General features: G+C 41.7%; 2 non-coding genes across 2 annotated transcripts; both read right to left on the bottom strand.

Annotated features, from left to right (window-relative positions):
* Positions 1-10,854: 10,854 nt before the first annotated feature.
* On the bottom strand, positions 10,855-10,926 carry Trnae-cuc (transfer RNA glutamic acid (anticodon CUC)). The gene has a single exon. It is a non-coding gene; the product is annotated as a tRNA-Glu (tRNA).
* A 354-nt stretch (positions 10,927-11,280) lies between these two features.
* Positions 11,281-11,353, bottom strand: Trnav-cac (transfer RNA valine (anticodon CAC)). Its single transcript has one exon. It is a non-coding gene; the product is annotated as a tRNA-Val (tRNA).
* Positions 11,354-13,622: the final 2,269 nt, after the last annotated feature.

Below are 13,622 nucleotides of genomic sequence, written 5' to 3' on the forward strand. Positions count from 1 at the left end.
ATAAATACCGTTTTCTCAAACAGGAGGAAGCGGACTTAAAACAATTTAATATTATAGCCCTAGTGGGGTAGGGCCTACACAAACAATGTCATTTCGGGACAAACATAATATGGTTCAATTTTATTTCAATACGACCCGCCCCCGTGAAAATATTGTCGACCATAAAAAAAGAGATATACATTCTCCGTCAATTTTACAGCACCCCTGAGACCCCTCCCCCCTTCGTTGCTCTGAGCAGTTACGGCCCTGGGTATAGCTGTGGGAGTAAACCGGATGACCATACTCCTTGTCACGTACAAGTGTGGGATTCAAACCGCGTTACTTGTTGTTGCTTATTACAGTTTTGACGTCGAATACATTACATACATTATAATATTATGGATAGGTTGATTGGATTAAGATAATTTACATATATGAAGGAGTAAAAAAAAGTCACTTTAAAACATGGTGTTAAAATTCGCTGTCGTGAGAATAGAGGGTGGGTCATCTTCCCCCTTTGTCATAATAAAATCAAAGAGAGGGATAAATGGGGTTTAACGTCCACTAGACACAAACTAGGTCATTTTGGGGACTAACATATGGTTTAATTTTATTTCAACAATTCGCCTGCGCGTAGGTGTACTTAGCAGTGGAAGGAAACTGGAGGACCCGGAGAAAACCCACGAGGTTGGATAATAAATTCAAGTTAGGAGGTCCAGCTGACTATGTTTGGTATCAATAGCAGATCTTATGCCCCCCTCCCCCTTTCTGCCTCTTCTGACCATGGAATGACGGGCATGCCACTAATTACCTTGAAGGTAGCTTAAGACTGGGTAATTTAAAACTTTTATATGGATATATCAACTAATGCCAAAATGTTTTGAAGTGCCGATAGTGATAAATCATATGTTAATAATAACATCCAATAAAATACAAACCGTTTTTACGAACGTTAAGGGCTCTATTCTTAGGAACCTCAAAATAGACGAAAATGGATCTAAAAGCACATCATTTTTTTAAAAAAAACCATTGTAATTTCTAATCAATTATGTTCTGTACCCGAACAGCCCAAATGTGTTTTTTTATTATTATTATCTTGTCGTTTGTGAATCAGCCATTACTATAAATTGTCCTGCATAGGATATGGATTTCTTTGTACATAACAAATGGCGCCCGAAACCATAGACTACACGACTCGTGTACTGATTATAAAATGTTTACAGGATAGGTTTAACCAAACCCCATATTAAAAGGATCGAGGCTGTAAGATATGTCTATAATCCGTAGATGACCGGAACAGTGTGGTAAAATATTGAAAATTGTGTTTTGTTTTTCAGAATGCGTTCGTGAGAGGACCATTGTGGGAGGGGAGGGGAGGGGGGATAACCCGGGGGTCGGCGATTCGTTAGCGTTGTGGAATGAATTTCAGCGCATGGCTTCCCCTTGTCAGTGGTGCAGGACGGAGGGCCTAACAAGGACAGCTGTCTAGTCGTTCGGAGGGAACGGAAAATCGAGGTCCCGTGTACACATTGGCGTGCGCGTAAATGATCCTTTGGCGGTTGGAATTCGATATAAGAGTACAAAATTTCCCTCATAATACTGCATGGTGGCATGGTAGCATGGCGCATGCCAGTCTTCATTAGCCCAGTCGGAGTAGAACAGTAGGACGTTAAACCCCATTTCATTTATGTGAAATGAGATTAGATGTTAATATGAAAACGAGTTTCCTAATTAATCATGGAACCGAAATTGGAATTGCGAACTTCTTCCTTAACGTCACCTGTCCAACTTCGAGGGTCTTCTCCCGGTCCTCCGGTTTCCTCCCACTGCCGAAGTGATTAATTGAAATAAAATGGTACCTTATGTTAGACCCGAAATGACCTTGTTTGCGTAGAGTGTACGTTAAATTCAATCTTTCTCTCTTTATGTTAATGTGCAATAAAATCCCAGAACGGATGATACACGCTGACCGGGTGGCAGACAGGGCCCTAATGTTAAAGGGACCCCCAAAGTAATTTTTTTTTTTTTACCATAAATAAATATGTAATTTAATATGTTGTAAATGTTTGTACCAAATAACTCTATTTATCTATCTGCCATACTGATATACAAATTGTCTTTTCACTGTTGACGTAAGGGACCCCCCCCCCCCCAGTGACATTTTCAGGCAAGGGCCCCATGCAGTGCCATTTTCAGCCCGGGCCCAATGCAAGCTTAAAGATACATTATGTAAGATTTAGATAAAGAACTAGCCATTCCTGTTATAATAGTTCGAAAGTAGGTAATGTAAAATGAATAATTTGAAAATTTCATTCAAATTACTCTATTGCTAGCGAAGATATTAGCCTTTGAAGGTTTGACAAGACGTGTGCAATAATTCCAACCACCGTACTGGTTGTTCGAAGCTAAGTCTCGCTCCTCCATTTTTAAATTAAATCAAAATATGGCTGAATCGTTCTAATCTATTTAATATCTGAGAAATCCGATGCCATCGAAAGTTGATTATGGCCTTGATCAGTTAATTAATGTCTAATTAATAATTTAGAAAACATTTCAGTCCCAAAGAAAGACCTGCAATATGCAGATTTAGCTCTTGCATAATGTATGTTTAATCCAGACCTGTTGTCTGGTATAAAGAATTTTTTACAGACGTAAATTCGGCTTAGTTTTAACGCATACTTTGCTCTCGACTCGACAGAGTCGGTAATATACCTAGGTCAAATAAATATTTTAGTCCATACACGTTAATAGAACGGGAGCCCGGGGGGGGGGGGTCAACCTAGTTGAAAAGTGTACCAATTTTCTATTATATGGTATCAATGCATGCATATCTGGTATCATCAGAATGTAAGTCTACAGGGTATCTGGTGGCGGGTGTGGTATTCCACGCCCAAAATACCATTCCCCCCCAACAAGGCTAGATTAGTTCAAGAGTGTACCACATGAAAATCGTACAGCAGTGTACCGTACGTATTCAGGTATTACAAAAACACTCTGACAGATATATCTTGGTGAGGTACCCCTGACAGAACTATGTAATTTGTAGCGGTGGAGTATCCCTGACAAGAGTTATCTAATTTACAGATTAGCTGAAATCTGTACCACCTAAAACTGTGTTGAAGTTGTTCAATACCACCACAGAAATCATGAATGACCACTGTCATACATTAATTTTTGTGCGGTGGGTTATCCCTAACAGATACGCCCAAAATGCCACGGCCCCAACTAGGATAAATTAGTGGACACTGTAAAAAAAAGGGCCCGTAAAAAAGATTAAAATAAGTTTGCTTCTTTATGATGCCCAAATTTCTATGGCGAGAGTTTGGACTAAATATTTGAAAGCAAGAAATTTGAATCAAAAGAGGTATTATCGATCACGATCGCCAAGAAAATATGTTATTAATTTTTAAATATCATTCAACAACCTCATGGAAATATCCAGGAAATTACCTATTCAAACTTTATGAATGGCTTAGCAAGTCTTAAATATCTCTAGATCTAATTAAAATATTCACAACGTGCCTTTATGGTCATATGAGGTCAAATCGAAATTTGTTTTTTGTAACCAGCGGGCGAAGACCAAAATCGTCAATGCCTGTTTTAAATTTTAAATTTTGAAATTAATAATTCTCTTTTAAAATCTGTAAATAGTGCATGCGGGGCACACTACACCTGTCAGGGCAATATTACCTCTATACCACACTGCGTGGTACATGCATGTCTTCGTAAACCCACTTCGTGCCTTGCATGCCAACAAACCATACACTACACTCGCTTGCTAGTTGGCCACCCCACGTTCACTCACCCCTACGGTCGGAGGTAACGAGTAAATGGTCGAATGCAAGGTATAGGCCGGTCTGTTTTATTGCCAAATCCCGAATACCGTTCTAGCTCGTTATTCGTCATTCCCGAATCCGAATAACGAGCCAACCCGTTATTCGGGATTCGACAATAACACAGGTTATTGCGAGAGAGGACTCTATCGTGCACTCCAACAAGCCAGTCAACACCCTAATCGAATGACAAACGGTCCTACATATAGCGAGGAAATGGTCGGATGCAAGGTTCGTGGGTCCGTTTTATTGTCGTATCGCGAACTCCGAATAACGTGATGGCTCGTTCTTCGTCATACATTGGCTTATTCCGAATAACGTGCCAAATTCACGTTGCCATTTCATTCGTCTATTCATTCATGGTTTTCTGACCGTTGGACGTTATGATTCATAGTTTTCAGGATCGTTGGACATTGTAATTCATGGTTTTGAGGACGTTCACGTTGGACGTAGTATGGTTTTCTGGCACGCTGGACGTTGTAATTCATGGTTTTCATGGTAATTCTATGAAAAGTATACTATAGGGAAAACGCCGTCTTTCGGGCAAAATTCAAATCAAAGCACACTGCATGAAGTATGCACGTTTCCATTATAGCCTTGTCGACAAAGTTGGTCGAGAAAGTTCATCTGGTTTTTCCGACGTCGTTCAGTGGTGCAAGACAGAGGGACAACAGTCATTCGGATGGCACGGAAAACCAAGGTCCCGTGTACACATTGGCATGCACGTAAAACGAACCCTTGGTAATTGGAATTCGATATAAGAGTAGGCCATAGCGCAGCTGTCCGGGCAAAATATCCCTGTATGAGGCATGCCCGTCCTAATTAGCCCAGCCGAAGCAGAACCGTATGGCGTTAAATCCCATTGCATTTCATTAGCCTTGTCGGTGCAGAAAGGTAGGAGGTTAATTTTACGGGTAAGTTCTAGATTAATTATCAGTCTTCTATATAATAATAATCACACGATCAAAGAAATGCCTCGACTCACTTATCACAGAGAAAAGGACTTTATTTTAAACATATAAATAAATGCAATCTCTGAACTTTAGAACTTGAAACCAAAGTCTACATTTACTGCAGGTCATATAAATATCTAACAATTTACGTTCACGAGTTATTGATATATCTTTGAAAATAAAGGCCACAATACACAGGACCTAATTGTATGGGGTTGGGGGACACGCTGGCTCAGTGAGTAAGGAAATGAATTGGGGTTTAACGTCCCTTTTTTGACACCGACTGCATGGGCTAAAGAAGACGGGCATACGCCATACAGTGTGTCATTAGGAAATTTTGCCCGGATAGTTGACCTACGACCTACTCTTATTCCGAATTCCAACTGCAAAGGGTTCTTTTACATCTAAGCCAATGTGAAAGCGGGACCCCAGTTTTTCGTCCCATTTGAAGGACTAGACACTGTCATTATCAGGCTCTCTGTAATGAAAATTAAATTGGTTTGACCTAACTACTGACAATCCTTGGTTTAGGCGCCCGATTTGTGGTCTGGGTGACTATCATCCGATTTATCAACCCTGCATATTTCGATCCCAGGTCCTTCTAGACTTGCCGATGCGGTTTCCTCTTATTAGTGGCGCATGTCGAAGTGAATGGCAAGGAACAGCGCCTAGTCATTCGGATGGCACCAAAACCGAGTACACATTGATGTGCACGTAAAAGAACCCTTGATAGTTGGAATTCGACAAAAGGTAAGCCGTATATAAATGCCGCTTTCCGGGCAAACTTTCCCTCATTAGCCCAGCTGGAGCAGAACAGTGGACGTTAAACCCCATTTCATTTCATTTCATCGAATATGTGGGGTTTTTTTTGTAAATATAGCCGGATTTTACATATTGATAGTATATAGGATGCTTTTGGCAAATAAAATCTTACTATACATTACATAGGCTGTTGATAATTTGAGCATACCTCGTATCCCTCCCCGCCAATCTATGTGCAGAAAATTGATTTGCACCCGGATTGTGATATGATATACTCTTTAAAAAAGTAGGGGATATTGAAATGCAAATACCCGTGCAGGTTGTGATATGTTAAATAGTCATGGACACTTGACATTCTTTGAGAGTATGTTCACAGATGAAGAACTTATCGCCCCAACAGAACCACTGAGCTGCATGTGCGAGACGCAATAGCGCCATACACGTGGGAGGGGTTCATTGTCAAATTTGACACTTCAAGGAAGGGTTGATGAAAACTGCCGCTTGCTGGTTGATCCTATCCATGTTTTCTTTCCTATCGGTTCTTGCATAAGATTTACTGTTTAGCGTATCTTTGCTTTAGTGTGTAACGTTTAATTTGATCGGGAGACGTGTTCGTCGACGTCAACGTCAACCAACAACACTGCAAGAATTGGCCGTGACACTGCAAGAGGAGTGGGTCAGATTGCCCCAAATCGTGATTGGACGGTTGATTAGGAGCATGCCAATTGCTGAATGTCTGAGGATTGGTGGAGCAATTACTCATTATTAAGACAAAAACCAAAAACGTCCATTTTCATTTTTGACAGTGTATCTCTTTGCAAGTGAAATTGGGCCGTCAGATAAGCCGCCCATATGAACTGTTTATGTTCATGTGCAGGCAATTGACCTGTTATTGACATACACTGGTTACCTCTAATAAAAACAGCAGTGCATTTCCGCAGTTTTTTATTGTTTCTGAATATCCCCTACTTTTTTTGAACAGTATATATTTCTAAGGTTAGGTAAGATTAGATCAAGGACTGACAGTTCTCGCTATAACAGCTTAAAAATGCATGTTTAACTATCTGTTATAAGGATTAAAATGATCCGGTCGTTTCAAAGAAATGTTTTACCAAATCCGACCGGTCCTTAAGTTTTACCGTTACCACATGCAAGCAGTATAACTAAAACTCCCTGAAGGTAAATTTTTAAGGGCTATTTTTAAATATAAAATCACAGACCTTCTACTTCTAGTGGATAAAGATTACTAACGCTGACAGTAATAAATGTGGATTTTTAAAAATTAAATTTTAGGCTCTCTAGATAACGATTAATAACACCAACAGTGAAAATGTAGATTTTTAAATATATTTAAGTATATTTAAAGACCTTTTAAAGACTGATAACTCTGACTGTAGTAAAGGTCGTCTAAGACAGACAAATATTCAATCCTCTCAGCGTAAAATGTCGAGAATGACAGATCTCATTTTTTTTTTTTTTTACTATAAAACATAGAATGAATGAATGGAATGGGGTTTAATACTGTTCTACAGCAACCGGGATAATTTCGTCATTTCGAAATATTAAAGATACATTATTTGGAGATGTTTCATCAAGCTCTAAGAAAATCATCATTTAAGTCGACGTGAACTCATTTCCCGCCAATTCCCCCCCCCCCCCAGGCACCACTCTTCCATACACTTACACATGCAACCACCACCCCACCTCCCTACAAATCAAAACAGTTGTGCAGGGCCATCATAAACACTTATTTAGAGATGGGCAGCCCAAAGAATTTGTTTTATTAATATATAACATGTCAACATAATCACATTTCCCCCCAATTGTAGACATTGGACCCCTCCTCCCCCTCCCCATATCTCGAAAACGCCCCCTCAAATGCCTGATCACCACGCATATTCAGAATCTACGCAAATGACTGGTCTAGAAAAACTTGGTCTCATAAATTCACAGCTCGGGTGGCGATTCCCCCCCCCACCCCCTTCAGCCACCAGATTAAGTGTGCTATGACTATGAGGGAAATTTTGCCCGGACATAGGAATTGAATTCCAAATGTACACGCGACCTCGGTTTTTTGCCCAGTCCGAAAGACTGCACTCTTTTCCACCACGGGCCCTCTGTCCTGCAACACTGACAAGCCCCGGACCTCCTAGTTACTGAGCACCCCCCTCCCACAACCCCCCCCCCCAACTTCTTGTAAATATAGCAGTTTGTCGCTGCTCTGTCCTCCTTAAAAAAAATTGTATCTGAATGGTATGGTGGTTGATTGGTATCATGTCGTAATGTCGTCCTTCATAAGGCGACAACCCGACATCACGACATTTTAACCCGACAACCCGACATCACGGCATTTTTAACCCGGCAATACGACGTCGCGTAAAAATGTCGTATTGTCGGGTTAAAATGTCGTGATGTCGGGTTGCCGTGGTGTCGTGGTGTCGGGTTGTCGGGATGCCTTGATGTCGGGTTGTCGTGGTGTCGTGGTGTCGGGTTATCGGCCACATTCCTCTCAATACTATGATTATATATACTGATCCTGGTGTTGCTCAAGAAAGTTCCCCAGGATTTTGCAGCGTGGTTTCTCCCTGTCGGTAGTGCAGGACAAAGGGTCTGACCAAGCACATTGTCTAGTTTTGTAGATGGGACAAAAACAAGTCCCTGTATACACATTGGCAGGCACATAAAAGAATCCTTCACAGTTGAATTTCGATGAAGAAATGCCACGGTCCATTGAAAATTTCTGCTCTGACTGGGCTAATGAAGACGGGCATACGCTATACAGTGTACTGTGAGGGAAACTTTGCCCGAATAGCGGCGCTACGACCTACTCTTATATTGAATTCCAACTGTCATGGGGTCTTTTACGTGCTCCATAACATGTACACGGAACCTCGATATTTCGTCCCATCCAAAAGACTATACGTTATCCCCTGCCAGGCCCCCCGTCTTGTACCACTGTAAAGAGGAATCACGCCGGAAAATTCCCGATGAGCTTTCTCGGCCAACGCAGTGATCGAACACGAGACCTCAACGTTAGCGAGCCAACGTCTTACTCACTGAGTAACCGTGACTGCCAGAACAGTAGGACATTAAACCCCATTTCCGGAGTGATTCCTCTTTGACAGTGGTGCAGGACAGTTGGAATTTAATATAAGAGTAGGACGTAGCGCCGCTATCCGGGTAAAGTTTCTCTCATCGTACACTATGGGTTATGTCAGTCTTCATTATCCCAGTCGGAGCAGAACGAAATGAAATGAAATGCAGTTTAACGTGCTACTGTTCTGCTCCGACTGGGCTAATGAAGACGGACTTACACTATTCAGTGTGTTATGAGGGACATTTTGCCCGGACAGCGACGCTACGGCCTACTCTTATATTGAATTCCAATTACCAAGGGATCTTTTACGTGCATTCCAATGTATACACGGGACCTCGGGTTTTCGTACCATCCGAACGACTAGACAGCTGTCCTTGTCAGGCCCTCCTTCCTGCGCCCCTGACAAGGGAAACCACGCCGTAAAATATTGATGAACTTTCTCGGCCCACACCGGGCGGGAACCCGCAACGTCCAGGCTAGAGAATCATCGTCTTACTCACTTTGCCACTGTGGCTCCCGAACCAGAACAGTTGGACGTTAAACCCCATTTCATTTCATTTCATTTCATTTTCCTACTTTTCCGAACCATATGACGGAAAATTTCAATGGACCGTGGCATTTCTTCATCGAATTTCAACTGTGAGGGATTCTTTTTTTATGTGCACGCAAATGTGTACACCGGAGGTTGTTGATTTTTTGTCCTATCGACAATACTAGACACTTTTCTTTGACAGGCCCTTTGTCCTGCACCACCGTCATAGAGAAACCGCGCTGCAAAATCCCGGGGAACATAATCATAGTATTCATAGCAGTGGCGGCGCCAAGGGGGGACAAGGGGGGCCCTCTGTTTGCCCCCCCCCCCCCAATAATTTTAGAAAATAAAAAAAAGTATTTGTGATACGTTTCGGTAATCAATACCTTCTACGGTAAATAAATCCCACATCCCCACTCAGTCATAAACTTGCATGTTGTAGAGCATTTCCGACAGTCTATTTTTCAAAATTTTCTTAGGGAGGTCCCCAATGGACTCGCTAGTTTGGCGCTCACAAGGGGAATTCGTTGAGGTTCGCAAGTCCGTTCGTTTGACATTTTGTTCTCTGGTCGGATAAACTAGTGATCAGGCAACGGACGGTATCTGGTAAGATCTATTTATCTCGACGATCGGTGCCTGACTGAATACTGACAGACAGCATTTCCGGCAGTCTATTTTTCAAAATTTTCTTGGGAGGTCCCCCATACCCTCTGTAAGGACTCCCTACTTTGACGCTCGTGAGTGGGCTTCGTCGAGATTCGCAAGTCCGTTCGTTTGACACTTAACCTCAACGATCAGTGCCTGAAATACTGCCAGGCTGCATTTCCGGCAACTTGTTTTTCAAAATTTTCTGGGGAGGCCCCCCTACCCGAGCAGGTAGGGCTCTCGTATTTTCGTTACTAAAGTAACTACCCCTACCCCTAGTTGAAGCTCGTGCCCCCTGAACCTTGGACTTTGCCCCTCCAATCACCCACGGCTGGCGCCGCCACTGATTCATAGGAATATGGCCGATAACCCGACACCACGACAACCCGACATCACGACACCACGACATCACGACATTTTAACCCGACAATACTACATTTTTACGCGACATTACGACATTGGTGTCGGGTGAAAATGTCGTATTGTCGGGTTAAAATGTCGTGATTTCGGGTTGTCGCCTTATGAAGGGCGACATCACGACATGATACCAATCAGCCACCATAGAATGGACCTAATTTTGTTCATGTACTTTTGGCGTCAAAACCTACCTGTTCATAATCAGTGATCCTGTGCTAGGTCGGCCTACCAACAAAAGTACATGGTACGGTATTCCTTGAAGAGTTACGGCCCTTTGTTTATTTTTTATTTTGATTGATTATTGAATATCTTGAAGGTCCGCATACTTTGATGCTCGTGCACCCACCGCTAAACCAAGTAAGTTAGTTATCCAGGCTTATCTGGAAAATTACAGGCGTCTTTTATTTGATGAGTGTTCCGAACCAGACTAGAATTACATTACTTGCCTTATCTTGTTATCAAGGGGAGGTAACCTATGGATAAGGTCAGGTTTCAAAATAAATTAATGACGCCGACGCCACGGTACCCTTCATTGTTTTTCTTATTTCAGAAAATGTTTTTGAAAATTGTAATTAAAAGCTTTCTTGATCTTGATCTGAGTGAGATAAGGAGGTATATTTGTGGGAAAAAGAAATCTTCCCAAGCGGGGAATCGAACCCCGGCCGTCGCGGTGAGAGCGCGAAATCCTAACCACTAGACCACTTGGGAGATGAATTTAGTAAAGAAAGAACTGAACTTAAACCAATTCCGAAATGCTACCTCCAAAACGGTAACCCAAGGCCCAGCTCCCATCATTACAATATTATTACACGATTTAGTTGTCTGGCAATAATGCAAAATATCATAATTCAGTACATGTACAAATATTACATAATTCGGATGGCTTGTAATGTTTAACAAAACGAAAAGCGTAGGCTAGGCTACGTACGCGTTGGAAAGCAGGTCTAATAAAAGTAACATGGTTTTATTTTATTTTCGGCCTTAGTTCGGCTTGTCAATTGTGGTACATCAAAATCTTTCGTGGATTTTGAAAGTAATTTAAATCATTTGAATATGCAAAATTGGTTCGGCTGGGGGTCGAACCCAGGACCTCTCGCGTGTGAGGCGAGCGTGATAACCACTACACTACCGAACCCACAAAAACTTGCAAAGTGTTAAGCTTTACGAAGTGCAGTGCATGGTTACTTTCACAGCTCTCAAAAATAAAACATATGAAAATAACATGACTTTATCAATAAATATTTGCATTTATAGATAAATAGTAGACAAATAGTATTTCTAAATAATTCAAAATTGAGAATTTACGGTATTATGTTAAGAAAATTGATATTAATGAAAATTCACGGCCACAGAAAATGGAGTTAACTCCCTTTAATAAACTGGCGGTCTTCAAATGGGCACTGTTTCTACCCCACTGATCGCTTGTGTATAGCGTCCAGTAATTCGGATGCCAGTGTCAAAAATAATATAAATCTTGGCCGTGGGCCCCCTAGACCTTGCTGCCGTAAACTAGAGTCTGCCAAGCCTGTAGGTAAATCCGGCATTGAGCTTAGTTCACACATTTGCACCGACGTGACCGAGTACACTACAATGCAGGGATTTTTTTAAGCCCCTTTTATGGATATCTATTGCAAATTTCCGATCATTTCTAGAATGTTGTATTTATGTATTTTGGACATTATTTAGTTTTTGAGTTAATATTTTTCATGTTTAGCCTTGGGGTTAATAATATTAGTTTAATGTTTTACTATTTATCATGCACCTGAGTAGTGTGCTGTCATCACTCACATATATTGTCATATGTACATCACGCACCTGCACATTGTCAATAATACATCATGCACCTGCATATTGTCATATATACATAGTGCACCTGCATTGTCATTAAAGCCTACATGTAATAGGCTAGGCAGGCCTACCCATAAAACTCAAAATCCAGTGAGCATTGTAAATAAGAATCGCTCACCTTATCAACTCATTAGGCTGACCCCTAGTACATGGAAACACTAGTTATCTGGAGATACTCTTGTGTTAAATTGATTGAGTTCTTGTCTCTGAACCAAGGGAGTAGAAATCAGATCTTAGGTAGACTATTCCTTAATAACTGACATCTCAAACTAATCACTTATTTATGGAAGCCTATAACTATTTCTACTTTTCGCCCCTTCAGAACGCAAAAGTCGAAAAGTAGAAAATTAAAAGTTACGGCTAAATGTGAGGCGACAGCATGCTCTGCAACCTAAAATCGACTCGAAAATAGGAAATTAAGAAATGAACAAACCGCGATAATATCGCACCCCGTTTTGTTGCGACTTCTACTTTTCGACTTGCATTTTGGCTTGTAAGCTATGACTTAGTCATATTTTTGTATTTATTGATGTCCGTAAGCAGGCGCCAACACGCATACCAAACGAAAAATAAAGGTGTTTGAAGTATATCGGGATAAAAACTATTTCATATTTAATGTAAATGGGTATATAAATGAATAAAATGCATCGTTCTGGCCGGACCAGTTCTCGTTATGTAAACACTGCACGAGTTATCGAGCCAACGATCGACGCCATGTGATCGACGTCACACGTAGAACGCATTATGAATTTTATAAAGGTCAGTCATCTTATTCAGAGGTATAAGAAGGCCTTCGCAATACCTCTGTCAAACAGATTGTACAGTCTAGATCAAAGGGACAGTCGATCCCTGCATTGGCCGAGAAAGTTCATCCAGATTTTCCGGCGTGGTTTCCCCTTGTCAGTGATGCAGGACGGAGGCCCTGACAAGGACAGCTTTCTAGTCATTCGGATGAGACGAAAAACCGAGGTCCCGTGTACACATTGGCGTGCACGTAAAAGATCCCTAGACAGTTGGAATTCGATATAAGAGTAGGCCGTAGTGCCGCTGTCCGGGCAAAATTTCCCTCATAGCACACTGTATGGCGTATGCCCGTCTTCATTAGCCCAGTTCGGAGCAAAACAGTAGGACGTTAAACCCCATTTCATGTCATGTCATGTCAAAGGGACCGGGTATAGGGTGTCGTCACACTATCGGTCGGGCATTATTACTCTTTTACTTGTATGCTTGTCTTCATTAGCCCGAATGCTGCAAATGAAATGAAATGGGATTTAACGTCCTACTGTTCTGCTCCTATACTGGGCCAATGAAGACGGGCATACGCCATACAGTGTGCTATGAGGGAAATTTTGCCCGGGCAGCGGCACTATCGCCTACTCTTATATCGAATTCCAACTGCCAAGGGATCTTTTACGTGCATTCCAATGTATACACGGGACCTCGTTTTTTCGTCTCATCCGAAAGACTAGACAGCTCTGCTGTCATTGTCAGGCCCTCCGTTCTCCACCACTGACAAGGGGAAACCACGTCGGAAAAATCCTGATGAACTTTCTCGG

The sequence above is a fragment of the Patella vulgata genome, chromosome 8 (assembly GCF_932274485.2).
Source record: "Patella vulgata chromosome 8, xgPatVulg1.2, whole genome shotgun sequence".
Taxonomy (NCBI): Eukaryota; Metazoa; Mollusca; class Gastropoda; family Patellidae; genus Patella; species Patella vulgata.